Source organism: Phascolarctos cinereus, unplaced genomic scaffold, assembly GCF_003287225.1.
Source record: "Phascolarctos cinereus isolate Bilbo 61053 unplaced genomic scaffold, phaCin_HiC Scaffold_5;HRSCAF=322, whole genome shotgun sequence".
In the NCBI taxonomy this organism is placed as follows: domain Eukaryota; kingdom Metazoa; phylum Chordata; class Mammalia; order Diprotodontia; family Phascolarctidae; genus Phascolarctos; species Phascolarctos cinereus.
This window is the reverse complement of record NW_027555958.1, coordinates 124,245,357-124,262,284: the sequence shown is the minus strand read 5'-3', so window position 1 is coordinate 124,262,284 and position 16,928 is coordinate 124,245,357. Positions and strand designations below refer to the sequence as shown.

Here is a 16,928-nt window from a genome sequence, read left to right as displayed (position 1 = left end):
TCTGTTAATTACTTCCTATTTAATATACAGCTTATCTGTACATATTTGTTTGCTTGTTATCTTCCCCATTACGTTATGAGCTCCTTGAGGACAGGGACTGTCTTTTACCTCTTTTTGTAGCCTCAGTGCTTAGCACAATGCTTGGCATCTAGTAGGCACTTAATAAACGTTTATTGACTGACAAAAGTGTACTCAAACTTAATGGTTGCTAAAAAAAAAATCCTGCCAAACTGGGAAATATTCTCCTCTACTGCATTAATCCCTGCCTTAAATGCCTTAAAGTGATACATACAAAGAATAGTCCCACAAAGTTAGACAATTGTCTCCTAAACTTACAGGACACAGTGGCTGATGATTGCCAAGTCCATCCATTTCTGAGCTGGGTCAAGCATATCACTTGGTAACACAACTAGATTGGCTTCTTTCCAAACTCAGCACTATGGCAACTCACATCTGGGTTGAGTTACACAAGTAGCTTTTCTGGGCTGTGCTCTTGTGACTATGGCAAACTCTGCTATGGACTCCTATTGCTGTACTTCTTGCATCTCTTGTTTTATTTTTTTATTTTTATATAAATTTATTTTTATATAAATTTATTTATTTATTTACTTCCACAAGATTTTGAATTCCAAATTTTCACCCCATCTTGCCCCTCTCCCACCCCAAGATGGCATGCATTCTGAATACCCCTTCCCCTAGTCTGCCCTCCCTTCTATCTCTCTCCCCACCCTTCTTTTATCCCCTTCCCTTTCTATTTTCCTGTAGAGCAGGATAGATTTCTGTACCTCATTTACTGTATTTCTTATTTCCCAGCTGCACACTGAAACATTTTTTTTAAACATGTGTTTTTAAAACTTTGGGCTCCAAATTTTCTCCCTTCTTCCCACCCCACCCTCCCTCATTGAAAAGGCAAGAAACTCAATACAGGCCATACATGTGCAGTTATGCAAAACACTTCCATAGTAGACATGTTGTAAAAAACTAACTCTATTTCCCTTAATCCTATCCTGCCCCCCCCATTTATTCTATTCTTTCTTTTGACCCTGTCCCTCCTCAGAAGTACTTTCTTCTGATTACCCCTTTCCCAATCTGCCCTTCTCTCTATCATCCCCTTGCTCTCTTGTCCCCTTCCTCCCCTATTTTCCTGTAGGGTAAGACAGATTTCCATACCCAATTGAGTGTGTAAATTATTCCCTCCTTAAGCCAAATCCTATGAGAATAAGATTCCCTTATTTCCTCTCACCTTCCCCTGTTTCCCCTCCACTGTAAGAACCTTTTCTTGTCTGTTTTGTGCGAGATAATGTACCCCATTCTACCTCTCCCTTTCTCCTTCTCCTAGTATAATCCTCTCTCACCCTTAATTTTATTCTCCAGATATCCCCCTTCATCTTCAACTCACCCTGTGCCTTCTATCTATCTATCTATCTATCTATCTATCTATCTATCTATCTATCTATCTATCTATCTATCTATCTTCTTGTATCTCTTCAGACCTTTTAAAGCTCAAGGTCATTCTGTCAGTAAAATCCATTCGCCTAAGAAAGAAGAAAAAACAAAATGAAAAGAGAAGAAACAGAAGCACCATGGGTTCAAGGACACCAGACAATCTGGTTGGGAGATAAAGCAACCAGCAGCAGCATCTACTACTTCTCTCCCCACCTGAGGCTTAGGGCAATTCTTGTCTTGAGTGTGTGTGTGTGTGTGTGTGTGTGTGTGTGTGTGTGTGTGTGTGTGAGAGAGAGAGAGAGAGAGAGAGAGAGAGAGACAGAGACAGACAGAGAGACAGAGACAGACAGACAGACAGAGACAAAGAGACAGAGAGGCAGAGAGTTTTCATCCACACCTTTTGCATGAACACTCAATTCTCATTCATCAGTCAATTAAAATTATTTTTTTTGGTCACTATTCAGTAAGCCAAGAGGAAGCAGTATCAGAATTCCTGCTCATACTTTGAAGTTTGAATGGGAAAGCAGGTCTGCTCCCATTATATGTTATCACAGATTTCCAAAAGCAATATGCACTTGGTTATGCAGCAGGTACAGGATACTGTATGTGCTTTAAAGACTGGTGTCCTCATTGGCCAGGCCCTCCATTACATTTTAAAAAGCAAAATGAATATTTTATTTAGTTTTAAGCTTCTGAACACACATTACTCTTAAATTAATGCCTATTTTTCTTTACTCCTTCAAGTGACAAGCTCCATAAAGTCAAAACAAATGGAAGAAAAGTGAACATATCCAGTCAACCCAATTATTATTTTGTCTCCATGACAGAAAGCCTCCAATCTGAAAACTTTTAAAAATGAAATGATGAAGTGCTTTACTGAATTTACCAGTCATAACTGGTCTAGTGGGGAGGCCCAAGTCTCAAACTCACAGTCGTCACTTTTCATTCTGTCAACCTCCAAACCCCAAACTTTCTCTCTCTCTTCCACAATTCTGACCTCTAAATATTTAGCTCCGTTAGACTTCTAACCAACCAAGAACCCTATCGGCATTCAACAAATAACAAATAAGAATCATGAGAATTGTATGCTGTGTGGTGAAAACAAAAATTCCTCACAGGTTCCTCCCTGAATGAAAATAAATGGAATAACTCCCATAAAATTCATGTGGGCCACATCAGTTATACCTGGACCACAAGAAGACCTCAAGAATGTCCAGTAAGAAACACAGGAACCACATTAGGATAAACTTCCGCCTGATGAGATTCCTCAGACCATGGAATCTCCACCAAGGGAAGTGGTGAGAAGCCCATCACCAAAGACCATTGAAAATCAAACTTGACAAAGCACTAACATAATAGCAGCCATACATTGTAAAGGGACAAGGGAGGTCTTTTACACCTAAAAATAAGAGTAGATATGATTTCTTGGATAATCCAGCTTTTTGTTTGGCTCCCTATGGTGGTTTACCTCAATGCCGAGGCATCTAGAAAGTCCTTAATCCTATATGGGGGCCTAGTTGTGTGACTGGGTTCAAGTCCCATTGCTTATTCAGCCTTTATTCACCTCATCCATAAAATCAGTGAATTTCTTAGCACAATGACATTCTATTGTTCTCTACTCATGATGTGTTGTTATTCTATGCTCATGGCCTATCACATTCTTGTTTTTTAAATTAAGACTATAGGGCAAGCAAGAGAGACAAGTAATTTTTCAAGTAGTAATCCTGGATTTGCTCAAATCTATACAAAGCTGTTAGTCCAATTTTCCTTATGACAAGTTGCCAGGCATTGATGAGATAACTGGTTTGGGATCAATGTGTGTGTCAATGAAACAAGCAATGGGTCAACAAGCATCTACTCTAAGCATTGTATGATGATACTAGGTACTGGGGGAACAAAGAAAACATGACTGTTACTATGTACGACTCCTGGTTCTGCTCACTTCACTCAGCATCAGTCCATACAAGTCATTCCAGGTTTTTCTGAAGTCCGCTTACTCATCATTTCTTACAACACAATAGTATTCCATTACATTCATATATGATGACTTGCTCAGCCATGCCCCAGTTGATGGGCATCCTCTCAATTTCCAATTCTTGGCCACCACAAAAAGAGCTGCTATAAATATTTTTGTGCATGTGAGTCCTTTTCTCATTTGTATGATCTCTCTGGTATATAGCCCTAGAAGTGCTATTGCTGGGTCAAAGGGTATGCACATTTTTATAGCCCTTTGGGCATAGTTCCAAATTGCTCTCAAAAATGGTTGGATCATTTCACATCTCCACCAACAATGTACTAATGTTCCAATTTTCCCACATCTTCTCCAACATTTGTCATTTTTCTGTTTTGTCATGTTAGCCAATCTGATAGGTATGAGGTGGTACCTTAAAGTTATTTTGATTTGCATTTCTCTAATCAATAGTGATTTAGAGCATTTTTCCATATGACTACAGATGGCTTTAATTTCTTCATCTGAGAACTGCCTGTTCGTATCCTTTGACCATTTCTCAATTGGGGAATGACTTGTATTCTCATGAATTTGACTTAGTTCTCTATATATTTTAGAAATGAGGCCCTTATCAGAGACATGGATTGTAAAAATTCTTTCCTAGTTTTCTGCTTCCCTCCTAATCTTGGTTGCATTGGCTTTGTTTGTGCAAAAACTTTTCAATTTAATGTAATCAAAGTTATCCATTTTGCATTTCATAATGTTCTGTATCTCTTGTTTGGTCATAAATTCTTCTGTTCTCCATAAATCTGACAGGTAAACTATTCCTTGTTGTCCTAGTTTACTTATAGCATCAGCCTTTATATCTAAATTGTGCAATCATTTTGACTTTATTTTGGTATATGGTGTGAGATTTTGATCTATGCCTAGTTTCTGCCATACTTTTTTCCAGTTTTTTCCCAGCAGTTTTTGTCAAATAGTGAGTTCTTATCCCTGAAGCTGGGATCTTTGGGTTTATCAAACAGTAGATTACTATAGTCATTAACTATTGTGTCTTGTGTACCTAACCTAACCCACTGATCCATCACTCTATTTCTTAGCCAGTACCAAGTAGTTTTGATGATTGCTGCTTTATAATACAATTTAAGATCTGGCATGGCTATGCCATCTTCCCTAGCATTTCTTTTCATTAGTTCCCTTGATATTCTGGACCTTTTGTTTTTCCAGATGAATCTTATTATTTTTTCTAGCTCTATAAAATAATGTTTTGGCAGTTTGGTTGGTATGGCACTGAATAAATAAATTAATTTAGGTAGAATTGTCATTTTTATTATATTAGCTTGGCCTACTCATGAACGACTGATGTTTTTCCAGTTATTTAGATCTGACTTTATTTCTGTGAAAATTGTTTCATAATTGTGTTCATATAGTTCCTGGGTTTGTTTCAGCAGGTAGACTCCTAAATATGTTATAATGTCTACAGTAACTTTAAATGAGATTTTTCTTTCTATCTCTTGCTGTTGGGCTTAGTTGATAATATGTAGAAATGCTGATGATTTATGCGGGTTTATTTTAAATATCCTGCAATTTTGCTAAAGTTGTTTATTATTTCAAGTAGCCTTTTCACTTGATTCTCTAGGACTCTCTAAGTATATCATCATATCATCTGCAATGAGTAAAAGCTTTGCTTCTTCTTTGCCTATTCTAATACCTTCAATTTCTTTCCCCCACATAAAATCTTAAGAGTAATTCAAGAAAACCAAAAAAATTATGAAAAGAAAAAAAGAGATTCCAAAACTTAAGAGAAGACAATAACTCTTTAAAAATTAGAAATGGGCAAGGGAAATATACAACTAATCCTTATAACTTTGAATGTGAATGTGCTAAACTCACCCATAAAATGAAAGTGGATAGCAGAATGGAACAATTTAGTATTTACAAGAAACATAATTGAAAATGAGAGACAGATATAGAGTAAAAATGAAAGCCAGGAGTAAAATGTATTATGCTTCACCTAATCAAAAAAAAACAAACAAACAAACAGGGGTAGCAGTCATGATCTCAGATAAAGTTAAAACTTTGAAATGTAGCTATAATGTTCCTGTGAGTTTTCATTTGGATTTCTTTCAGTTGATCAGTGGATTTTTTCAATTTCTATTTTGCCCTGTAGTTATAAAACTTCAGAGCAATTTTCCTTAATAATTTCTTGAAGTATGGTGCCTGGGCTTTTTTTTTTATCATAACTTTTATGTAGTCCAACAAGTCTTATCTTATATGTCCGCAATGTTTTCTGGGTCAGTTGTTTTTTCTGAGATATTTCATTTTTTCCTCTACATATTTTTTCCTTTTTTTGTTTTTTTATTATTTCTTGGTGTCTTATGAAGTCATTAGCTTTCTCTTGTCATTGCTTAATATGATTTAAAGAAAAGAGGAAGAAAACTAAATCACTAATATTAGAAATGAAAAAGGTGAATTATGAAGATGAAATTTAAGCAATTATTAAGAGTTATTTTGTCTAAATTTGCCAATAAACTTAACAATTTGTTACTAAGAAATAGAAGAATACTTACAAATATTTACAAAAATATAAACTGCCCGTATGAACAGAAGATGAAATAGAATATCTAAATAAACCTATTTTATAAAAAGTAATTGAACAGGCCACAAATGAACTTCCTAAGGAAAAAAAAAGCATCAGAACTAAATGGGTTTACAGTAAATTCTACCAAAAATTTAAAGACCAATTAATTCCAATATTAAACAAGTTATTTAAAATAATAGACAAAGAAGTCCTGCCAAACTTCTTTTATGAAATAAATATGGTGCTGATACCAAAAGCAGGAAGAGTAAAAACAGAAAAAGAAAATCACAGGCCAATTTCACTAATGAATATTGATGTGAAAATCCTAAATACTAGCTACAAAACTACATCCATATATCACAAAGATTATATAGTGTGACAAAATGGGATGTATACTAGGAATGAAGGGCTGATTCAATATAAGGAAAACTATTAACATGATTGATTGTATCCGTAACAAAAATCATGTAATTATGTCAATGGATGCAGAAAAGGCTTTTGATAAAATACAACACTCATTCCTATTAAAAACACTTAAAAGCGTTTCCTTAAAATGATAAGAAGCATCTACCTAAAACCATCAGCAAGCATTATATATAATGGTGATAATCTAGAAGCCTTCCCAATAAGATCAGAAGGAAACAAGGATGCCCATTATCACCAGTATTATTCAATACTATACTAGAAATGTTAGCAATAGCAATGAGAAAAGAAAAAGAAATTAGAGGAATCAGAAAGAGCAAGGAGGTAATAAAGCCATCTCTTGCAGATGATATGATAATATACCTGGAAACTCTTAAAAATTCAATTAAAAGTTAATTAAAACAATAATTTCAGCAAAATAGTAGGATACAAAATAAGCCCACATATATCATCAGCATATATAATGTATATATGTATATATATGTGTATATGTATATATGTGCATATATATATATATATATATATATATATATAAACAAAGCCCTGCAAGAAGAGATAATAGGAGATATTTCATTTACAATAACCATAGACAATATAAAATACTTGGGAGTACACCTGTCATGATGAACCCAGGAACTATATGAACATAATTATTAAGTACCATTTAGACATATAAAGTCAGATTTAAGTAATCAGAGAAATATTAATTGTTCATCGGTGCACCAAGCCAATTTAATAACAATGACAGTTCTATCTATGTGAATTTACTTATTCAGTGCCGTATCAATCAAACTACCAAACAACTAGAAAGAGCTACTTTCACAGAGCTAGAAAAAAATAATAAAAATTATTTGGAAGAACAAAATGTCAAGAATTCCAAAAGAATCAATGAAAAAATATAAAGGAAGGACAACTAGCAGTATCAGATCTTAAACTGTATTATAAAGTGGTAATTACCAAAACTATTTGATACCAACTAAGAAATAGAATGTTGGATCAACGGAATAGGGTGGATTATAATACATGGTAGTGAATGATTATAGTAACCTTGTCTTTGATAAATTTAAAGATTTAAGCTTTTAGAATTTACTATTTGGTAAAAATTGTTGGGAAAACAGGAAGTAGTCTGGCAGAAACTAGGTATAGAGCAATATCTTATACAATTTACCATGATGAGATCAAAATGAATACATTACTTAGACATGAATATATTACTTAGACATAAAATCATAAGTAAATTAGAAGAACATGGAATATTACCTAACAAATTTATGGATAGGAGAAGAATTTGTGGATAAACAAAAGATAGAGAACACTCTGAGATATAAGTTGGATATTTTGATTACATTAAATTAAAAAGGTTTTGTACAAACAAAAACAATGGAGCCAAGATTAAAAGAAAAGCAAAAAATTGTGGAGAATTTTATAGACAGTTTCTCAGATAAAGGATTCACATTTCAAATATAGAGAAAACTGTCAAATTCATAAGAATATGAATCATTCCCCAATTAATAAATAGTCAAAGGATATGAACAGGTAGTTTTCAGGTGAAGAAATCAAAAACTATCTATGGTTATATAGAAATGCAAATAAAACAGCTTGAAATATCATCTCATAGCTATCAGATTGGCTAAAATGATAGCAAGAGAAAATGACAAATGTTGGAGGGGATATGGAAGAATTGGGCAGTAGTTCACTGTTGGTGATACTGTGAACTGATCCAACCATTTTGGAGAACAAGGAATTTTTCTTGACCATGTGTATTTGTTAGAAATGTTTTATTATTTTTTTTTCTAATGTGTGTAGTGGGGGAAATAGGAGAGAAAGAATAAATATCAACTGCAAAAATTTAGGAAAAAATCTTAAGAAAAAAAAACATTAACTGAAGAGTTGATTGTATCAAATCGCCATAATATTTTGAAGCCTACTGGAAGAAACGTAATCACTGAGAAGATGAAGAATGTCTATTACCTAGATTTCAATGGGCATTTGAAAGGATATGCTATAAACCTTGACCAATAATATGTACATGTTGGACAAATAGTACAGAAAGACAATGGCCTGGACTTAGAATTGAACAGGAAGAGGCTGAATTGTTTTTGGAAATTGAAAATATCTTTTACTTACACATTTTGTCAATACTAACATTTCACAAGTGTTGCATTGTAGCAAGATATAAAACACTATTGACTCCAAAGAGCTAAAGATATGAATCACATTAAGTGCAATATTTAGATACAGGACTGACACAAGCAGGCTAAAACATGTAAACAATGAGGAACTCTAAGGAAGAATGGCATTGTGATCAAGGAATTGTATGATAAAAAGAAAAAGATTGGCTGGTCATGACTGCAGGTGGACAGCCAGAGTGTTCCACTGATATCCTTGCAATGTTTACAGAGGTGAGGAAGGCCTTCATTAGACAGAAGCCTGTGACAAGGCTTTGGGAGACCACATGGAAGAATTAGATTATTATTCAATCTACAAGATCCCCAAATGTTTTCAGTATTTGAGAAGTGTAAGGCATTACATTTATCCATATTCAATTTCATCTCATTAATTTTGGCTCAATATTTTAGATTGTCAAAATGTTTTTGGATGCACATTCTGTCATCTAGTTTTGTTTAATAGGGCCAGACATTCATTTTTGTTGTTGTTGAGTCGTTTCAGTCTTGTCTGACTCTTCTGGAAAGCATTTGGGGTTTTCTTGGCAAAGATACTGGAGTGGTTTGCCATTTTCTTCTTGAACTCATTTTACAGATGAGGAACGGAGACAAACAGGGTTAAGTGACTTACCCAGGTTCACACAGCTAGTATGTGTCTGAGGCCAGGTTCGAACTCAGGAAGATGAGTCTTCCTGACTCCAGGCCCAGCACTCTATGCATTGTGCTGTGTAGTTGCCCCTAGACATTAACTAGTTCTGAATTTACATACTTGTACTGTCTATCAGTCAATATAGCTACTTATAATAACAGATCTTAATACACCTTATCCCTAAGGATAGTACTTTTTTGCTGAAATCTAGGTAGGCTATAGCTACAGCATTACCTGATCTTCTGGTCTAGTAACTCTGTCATAAGAGGAAATGCAATTTCCTTAATCATCTCAACCAAGGGCTCCCATTCCTAGCTCCAAATATCTCTCACCTGCCAAAATTCACTTATGCAGGCATGAGTCTCTTTCTTTCCTATAGCTTTTGCACTGAAGCCACAGAATTCCATGCCTTATGTGAACTTCAGTTTCTTGAACTACAAAATGAGGGAGTTGAACCAGCAGATCTCTAGAATATCTCCCAATTCTATTCCAAATGATAAGCATATTGTTTCATGAATATGCTAATAAACTATGCTTCTAACTTTAATTCAGTTTAACCTGAGGTCTTTGAACTTTAAAAAATGTTTTTTTGATAATTCTATTTCAAAATATTTGGTTTTCTTTTTTATCATATGTATTTTATAATACGCATTTTAAAACGTTATTCTGAGAATGATTGCAAGGCTTCTGTTAAAGACTATCAAAGAGATCCATTACAAAAAAAATGTTAAGAGCTCCTACTCTAGATTTTTGTCAGTCCACCAATGGCCCATAGACCATGGTTAAGCTAGGGTAACCCTTCATATACAAATTTCATAAAATCTGCCTGAAAAAAAAAGATGTTACCTTTTCCTATCCCATTGACAAATATCGGTCATAATTCAGTCATTTTTGTCTTCCTTTCGAAGTGGGGATTAGCATGGTAGGTGTGGGAATAGTTGAACCCCTTATCATTTATTTGCACAATTCAATTTAGCATGTGTGGTTCCCAAGTGTTTTGTGTGTTCTTCATGTGGTCAGCAGGCTGAACAAGACTTATATGTGGTTCTTTTGCAGCCTCACCCAGCATGGTGAATAGTTTACTGAGGTGCTTCTCATGTTGTACACAAGATGTTTATGGAGTTTTGATGTGGCTTAAGTATCACTGATGTGGTCTACACAGGCCTTTAAGGAATTTCACATTTGTTTTTCTTCAAGGAGGGACTCACTTGGAGTTCCTTACACCACAGAGCTGGAGGATTTCTGCAGTTTTGCAACATTTAAGAGCATGACCCAGGCACATTTGGAAAACAAATAACAACCCAACATCCTGTATGATATATTGACAATGGGACTTTGTCCCCAGTTGCTTTATTATGTGGCCACTGAATACTGCCTATGAGACTAAGACCACCCACCTACACATTGAAATACACATCAACTAGTTGTCAGAATCAGGTGCGGGTGTGTTGTACTCCATAACCCGACTACGTGCCTTGTAATATCCTCTCTCCCTTCTAAAAGAAGTTATCTTTGCCTAGTCCAAATGCATGCAGACACTTCATATTTTTGTGGGAAAGATGAGCTGAAACCAACATTAATATATTTGAAACATCTGGTCAAAACAGACTAAATTTAAAAGGACCATTCTTTTCCTCATTGGTGAACTACTTGAAGGAGACTTACAAAGGAAACTACTGTTGGAATGGAAAACACTGAGCAAAACCCATGTTATGTGATACTCCAATATCCTGAAGCAGAGGAAGGTAAGAGAATCAAGTCCCTATACTCTTAGAGTGTTTTTATTAGTTATGCTAGAATGTTTATTCAATCGGTTTAACCAGTTTATTAGGACTCCCCTTCATCTACTTGATATAGTGAACACAGAATAGTTCAAATGGGTTTGAAAGAAGCAATACTGTTGGATAATGTGCATCTCACCAAACTTCCGGGGAAAGTGAAACAAAGACAGAGACATGGAGACAGAGATGATGATGATGAGAGAGGAAGATATATTGGGATCATCCACAATTTCCTGAATATCCAGCATGTGCTTTTTGTGGTGGCAAAGAATTGGAAATTGAGGGAATGTCCATCAGTTGGGGAATGGCTGAACAAGTTGTAGTATATGAATCTGATGGAATACTATTGTGCTATAAGAAATGATGACCAAGTGGATTTCAGAAACATCTGGAAAGACTTACGTGAATTGATGCTGAGCGAAGTGACCAGAACCAGGAGAACATTGTGCTACAGCACAGCACATTATGTAAGAATCAATTATGACAGACTTAGCAATTCTTAGCAATACAAGGATTGAAGACAATTCCAAAAGACTCATGATGGAAAATGTTACTTACATCCAGATAAAGAACTATGGAGTCTACATACAGATCAAAGCATACTATTTTCACTTTTTTAGTGGTTTTTCCCTTTTGTTCAGTTTCTTCTTTCACAATTATTTGACTAATAAATGTGGAAATATGTTTTATATGATTGTCCATGTATAACCTGTATTAAATTTTTTGCTGTCTTGAGGAGGGGGGAGAGGAGGGAAACAGGGAGAAAAATTTGGAACTCAAAATCTTATTAAAAATGAATGTTAAAAACTATCTTTACATGTAATTAGAAAAAATACTGTTTTCAAAAATCAATAAATAAATATCCAGCATGTACTAATAATAGGGATGAAAGAGCATCTCAGTGATGCATCTTGGCCATGGCGTAATTGCTCAAAGATATTTAATTATAGTACAACCTTAATAAATTATAGTTTCCTTCCTGGAAAGGATTGCTTGGCAAAAAAATTGTAATTTCTTACATAATGGACACATAGATCATGTGCCAAACGTGAAAAAGTTGGCACAGGCAAGTCCAACTCAATATAACTCAAATGTATACTATCTTCCACTTATCTTCGATAAATGGCTTGGTAAGATTAAATCTTTACATTACCAAAATAAAACCTGCCAAGCCATTTGAGATACCCTAAAGTTGAGCCCCTCTCTCTTCCAGAGCATAGATCATTTCCTTTTGAGTCTACCAGCGCCAAGCTAATAAACTAACCTCATCTAAACTCACTCCAGAAATTGGCTGCTTAACAGTATCAGGATTATGATCATCCACACTGAATCTAGCACTTTAACAAAGACCTTTCCTCATAGAGGGGTAGTGGCATAGTGGCGACAGAAATCATGAAGATTTTAGTTTAATTTCTCCCTCTGACATTTAACAAATGATACAAGTCATTCATAACCTCTAAGTTCTCTAGGAAACTCTCTTAGACTGACAGTGGCAGAGAAGGTGCCAACTTGCATTGCTAGAATTTCTTCATCTTGTAGTTCCATATCTCTATCAAATCACAGGTCTGGTCTCTATCCCTTCCTCACAAGCACTCTGTAAGTGTGAAGATTATTATGCCCATTTACAAATCAGGAAAGCTAGATATTGAAAGATTAAGTGAAAGTCTAAAATACCAAAGCTGTTAAAAAAGCAGATCTGGGGCTTGCACCTAGGTCTCCTGACATCAAATGAAAGCCGCTTTTCACAAACATACTACACCAGAAATGTTTAAACATACAAAATTATCTGGGTGTTTTGCTTTTGAGCACAAGAAGCCTCAATTAGACCTAGGCTTTCTCTGTTTTGGAAGAAATTTGGAGAGCCTTGGATGGTTCCTAGAAAATCATTTTATCTCCAGGATGTTTTTCTCATCTCCAGGCATGCCCCAGATTATTATCCATAAACAGAACATATAGTCAGACTGGTCCAGACAAGTCCACATCCCTAGGCTCACCTTAGCCTCAACATTCGTAAGTGGGCTAGTAAAAAGACTTTATACTATAGGTGAAGGATAAGGTTGTTGGGATTTTCCTGGCCATCAGTCAGCAACAAAATAATGGTTAAAAGATAACCAGCCATGGTACCATAATGGGAATAGAGAGTTGTTGTAGTTTTTGGGTGAGGCAATTGGGGTTAAGTGACTTGTCCAGGGTCACACAGCTAGTAAGTGTCAAGTGTTACAAGGTCAGATTTGAACTTAGGTCCTCCTGACTCCAAGGCCAGAGCTTTATTCACTGCGCCACTTAGCTGCCCTAATAGACAGTATATGAAATAGAGAAAAAAACCATTGAGAAGGACTGGGTTTGAATTCCTTTTCTGAAACTATTTAGTTGTGTTACTGACAGGTCTAAGAAGTTACTAATAGGTAGTAGGCCTGGTGTTAAATTTTTTCCATCTGTAAAAGGAAGAGTTTGGAGTAAATGATCTCTGAAGTCCTAGACAATTCGGCATCTATGTTCCCCATACAATACCAAAACTTGCTTATCTTGTGTTTCTTGGCACCTTGTACCTTTAAAAACAACACCCATAACTACAACAGCAATAGACTTGTGAATTCATCAGTGCTGGAATAACTTCCTCTTTAAAAAAAAACCCAACAACCTACTATTAATAGAGAACACATTTAAAATCCTGAAAAACATACTTTCCATTCACTTTTCTCACTTAATAGTAATTGGTTTCAATAAAATTATTATGAAATATACTTATTTCTAACACTTTACTTTATAAGGCATGAGTCTAAACTTCATAGGATGCTTTGACTAATAATACCTATGTACCTGCAATTGAGTGGTTAGAATATGTTTCCCCAGCTTCTCCTTTTGCATCTTCTTGGGCACTTATAGTCTTGGAGAATTGACTTGTCCATAATAGGCACTCAGTAAATGCTCATTAAATCAGAGATTATTTTATCTCTGTAGACTATTAATGATTGAAGAATTAATGATTGAGTTTGTAAAATCATTGTCTCTTTTTCTTAAAGAAAGATCCTTTTGGGGCAGGTAGGTGGTGCAGTGAATAGAGCTCTGGCCTTGGGGTCAGGAAGACCTGAGTTCAAATCCAGCCTCAGACACCTGAAACTTATTAGCTGTGTGACCATGGGCAAGTCACTTAACCCCAATTGCCTCACAGAAAAGAAAAGGAAAAAAAGAAAAAAAAAGGAAGGCCCATTTCCCTAAGGAGTAGTTAATAATAAAAGAGCATGAAAATGTTTTTGTGCAAAGAAATATATTTGTAATTTGCTAAAGAATGTAAGATATTGCCACTGTTTTGGATGAAAATTGTGATAAGTGATCCATGGAGAAAAAGAATTTTGTTTCAATATTCACCCCTCAAATATATATGTGCGAAGAAACATAGCTTTTAGATGGAATTTTGGAAAGAAAGAGATCTGTGGTAGAGATTTGAGGAATTGGATCTCTTTTTCTGTTTGTTTTGGGTGAGGCAATGGGAGTTAAGTGACTTGCCCAGGGTCACATGGCCTGTAAGTGTCAGTGTCCTAGGCTAAATCTGAACTCAGGTCCTCTTGACTCCAAAGCCAGAGTACTATCCACTGCGCCACCTAGCTGCCCCTTGTATCTTTTTCAACTAAGTGGAAGTGATGCTTCACATGTATAAGAATACTTTAATGTTATAAATGGCAGAGAAAGCTTTTTTATTTATTAAAAACTGGAGAAATGTTACTGTAAAGAAATGTAGTTCAAAGGTCATCTAAGAAATAGAAAAGCTCTTAGCTGAAAATCATGATGTTACATCACCTAATTTGTATGCACAACTTTTTTTGAATAAAGAGGATAAAACTAAGAAAATGAAAAAAAATCATTTAAACTTTTGGACACGAGGAATGATTTAAAAAGGAATATTGATAGGAAAGATGGGGAATTGTGACTTTGTAAGCAAAAGGTGAATCACTGAGACTCAGACTCTCATTTAAACTTTTTAAGAGACTTTGTTGTTTATCTTCCCGCAGAAGAGGACCAAAACAACATCATAATGTCAGGGTCAATGTACAGTGTGTTGCACTATGGCTGACCATACTAATATAAGCTCAGAAGGCTCTATGATAGGTAGGGCACAAATAGTCCATATGACCATTTGCATGCCTCACATTTCTTTTGAGCTACTGAAATTCTGCTTTGCTTTCTTTTGGTATAGGTGTGCCGTATTAGACATTCCTGTGCCACTGTCTCCCATGTCTCACAATCAATACCAAAGTTCTTCAGAGAGACCTTGAGAGTGTCCACACATCACTTCTTCTGATCACCACATGAGCACCTGTCTGGTGTGAATTCTCTGTCAACTAGTTTTTAGGCAAACATAAGTTTGGCATTAGAACACAGTGGCCTGTCCATTGGAGTTGTGCTCTCCTCAGTAGAGTTTGAATGCTTGGCAGTTCAGCTGGAGAAAGGACCCCAGTGTTCTGTACCTTATCTTGCTAGGTGATCTTCAGAATCTTCCTAAGACTTCAGGAGGAAAGGAAAAGGAACCTGAGAGCAGGGGGTTGGGAGGGTGTTAAAAAGTGCCCATGGAGCTGAGCTATTGCAACTAGAGGCAGTCAGCCGAAAGAAGGCTTCAGGTGAGTGATTTTGAATTTGTAGGAGAAAGAATTGACTTCACTGGCAAGTTTTTGTTTTTGTCCTTTGAAGAGAACCATGACATCAGGGAGGTGACACCATGACATGCAAGTGAATTAGATTTAAGGGAGGGAGGGCTGTGCAAAGTCACCTGCCTCACTTTCTCCTCCGGAGTCATCTGGGTCCAGTGGCGAGATATAGACCAGGATGACTGGAGATGGCCCGGGATGCAATGGAAGCACGTTGGCCTTTTTACCAGTAGGAAAAAAGGTGAAGCCTTTTATAAGGACTTGCTCTCTGCTGCCCCTTCTGGCATGATTAGGAAAAGCAGAGGGGGCTTGGCCCCTGCTTTGGCAACTTGGTTGCTGAAAGTATTTTGCTGGTTTTGACATCCTGTTATCTTGGAGTCGGGGTTCTTTGAGCTCCAGTATCATTTGACAATGCAGCATTTGGGTGAGTCTGTATAGCCTTGACATAGCTCATTTGATGAGATTCACAATTCTTTGACTTAAACTGAACTACTATTCATTTTAAAAGCTAGTGCTTTCTAAACTCCTTTTTAAAAGTGACAGTTAATTTAAAAAGCTTCTAAAGGTTATGTCTGAATAGCAAGAATACTTAACTAATTAAATTAAAGAATGGGGAGGACCAATAGTGAAGCAGTCAGCAGAGAAGCAGTTTCATAGGGTACAATCTTGAAAGTACAAATAGTATTTAAGCCAACAGTCCAGAGTTGTGAGTTACTCTAACAACACGTTTTCTTCCTTCACACATTTCCTTTCCAGATTCCTACAAGTGTTTGCCCACTCTCTACCATACCTATTTAGTTCATTGGTTGAAGAATACGATCTGAGCATAGATAAAAAACACATTGGATAGATATTTACAAACCGCAGTGATGAGCAACAGAAGTGTATTTCCCCTCAACAGGATTACTGCAAGGATATTCAGAGAGTTTAATGAAACCACGTGGTGGTGGTCTATCTCTGGAAATTTTTAACCTGCATAGGTGGTGGTACTGGTTGTTTGCCCCTCAATTTTTTTGCAAGGCAATCGGGGTTAAGTGGCTTGACCAGGGTCACACAGCTAGTGAGTATTATGTGTCTGAGGTCATATTTGAACTCAGATCCTCCTGACTCGAGGGCTGGTGCTCTATGCACTGCACCACCTAGCTGTTCCTTGCCCCTCATTTTCAAAGAGGACCAATGACATAAAGTAGGTTGGTAGACCTAGCCAAACCATAATAAAAGTATAGGTTTTTGACACATTGAGGTAATAGCTCTGAAGTCCCACGTGTGGCAATGTGGAGGCTATTTATAAC

At 36.1% G+C, this 16,928-nt stretch overlaps 1 long non-coding RNA gene across 1 annotated transcript in view; it reads left to right on the top strand.

The window, feature by feature from the left end:
• Window positions 1-12,480, top strand: part of LOC144457550 (uncharacterized) — a 382,871-nt gene extending 370,391 nt beyond the window's left edge. The window contains exon 4 of the long non-coding RNA XR_013486944.1: window positions 10,410-12,480. This is a non-coding gene — a long non-coding RNA (uncharacterized LOC144457550). The remainder of the gene's footprint in view (window positions 1-10,409) is intronic.
• The last annotated feature ends 4,448 nt before the right edge of the window (window positions 12,481-16,928 follow it).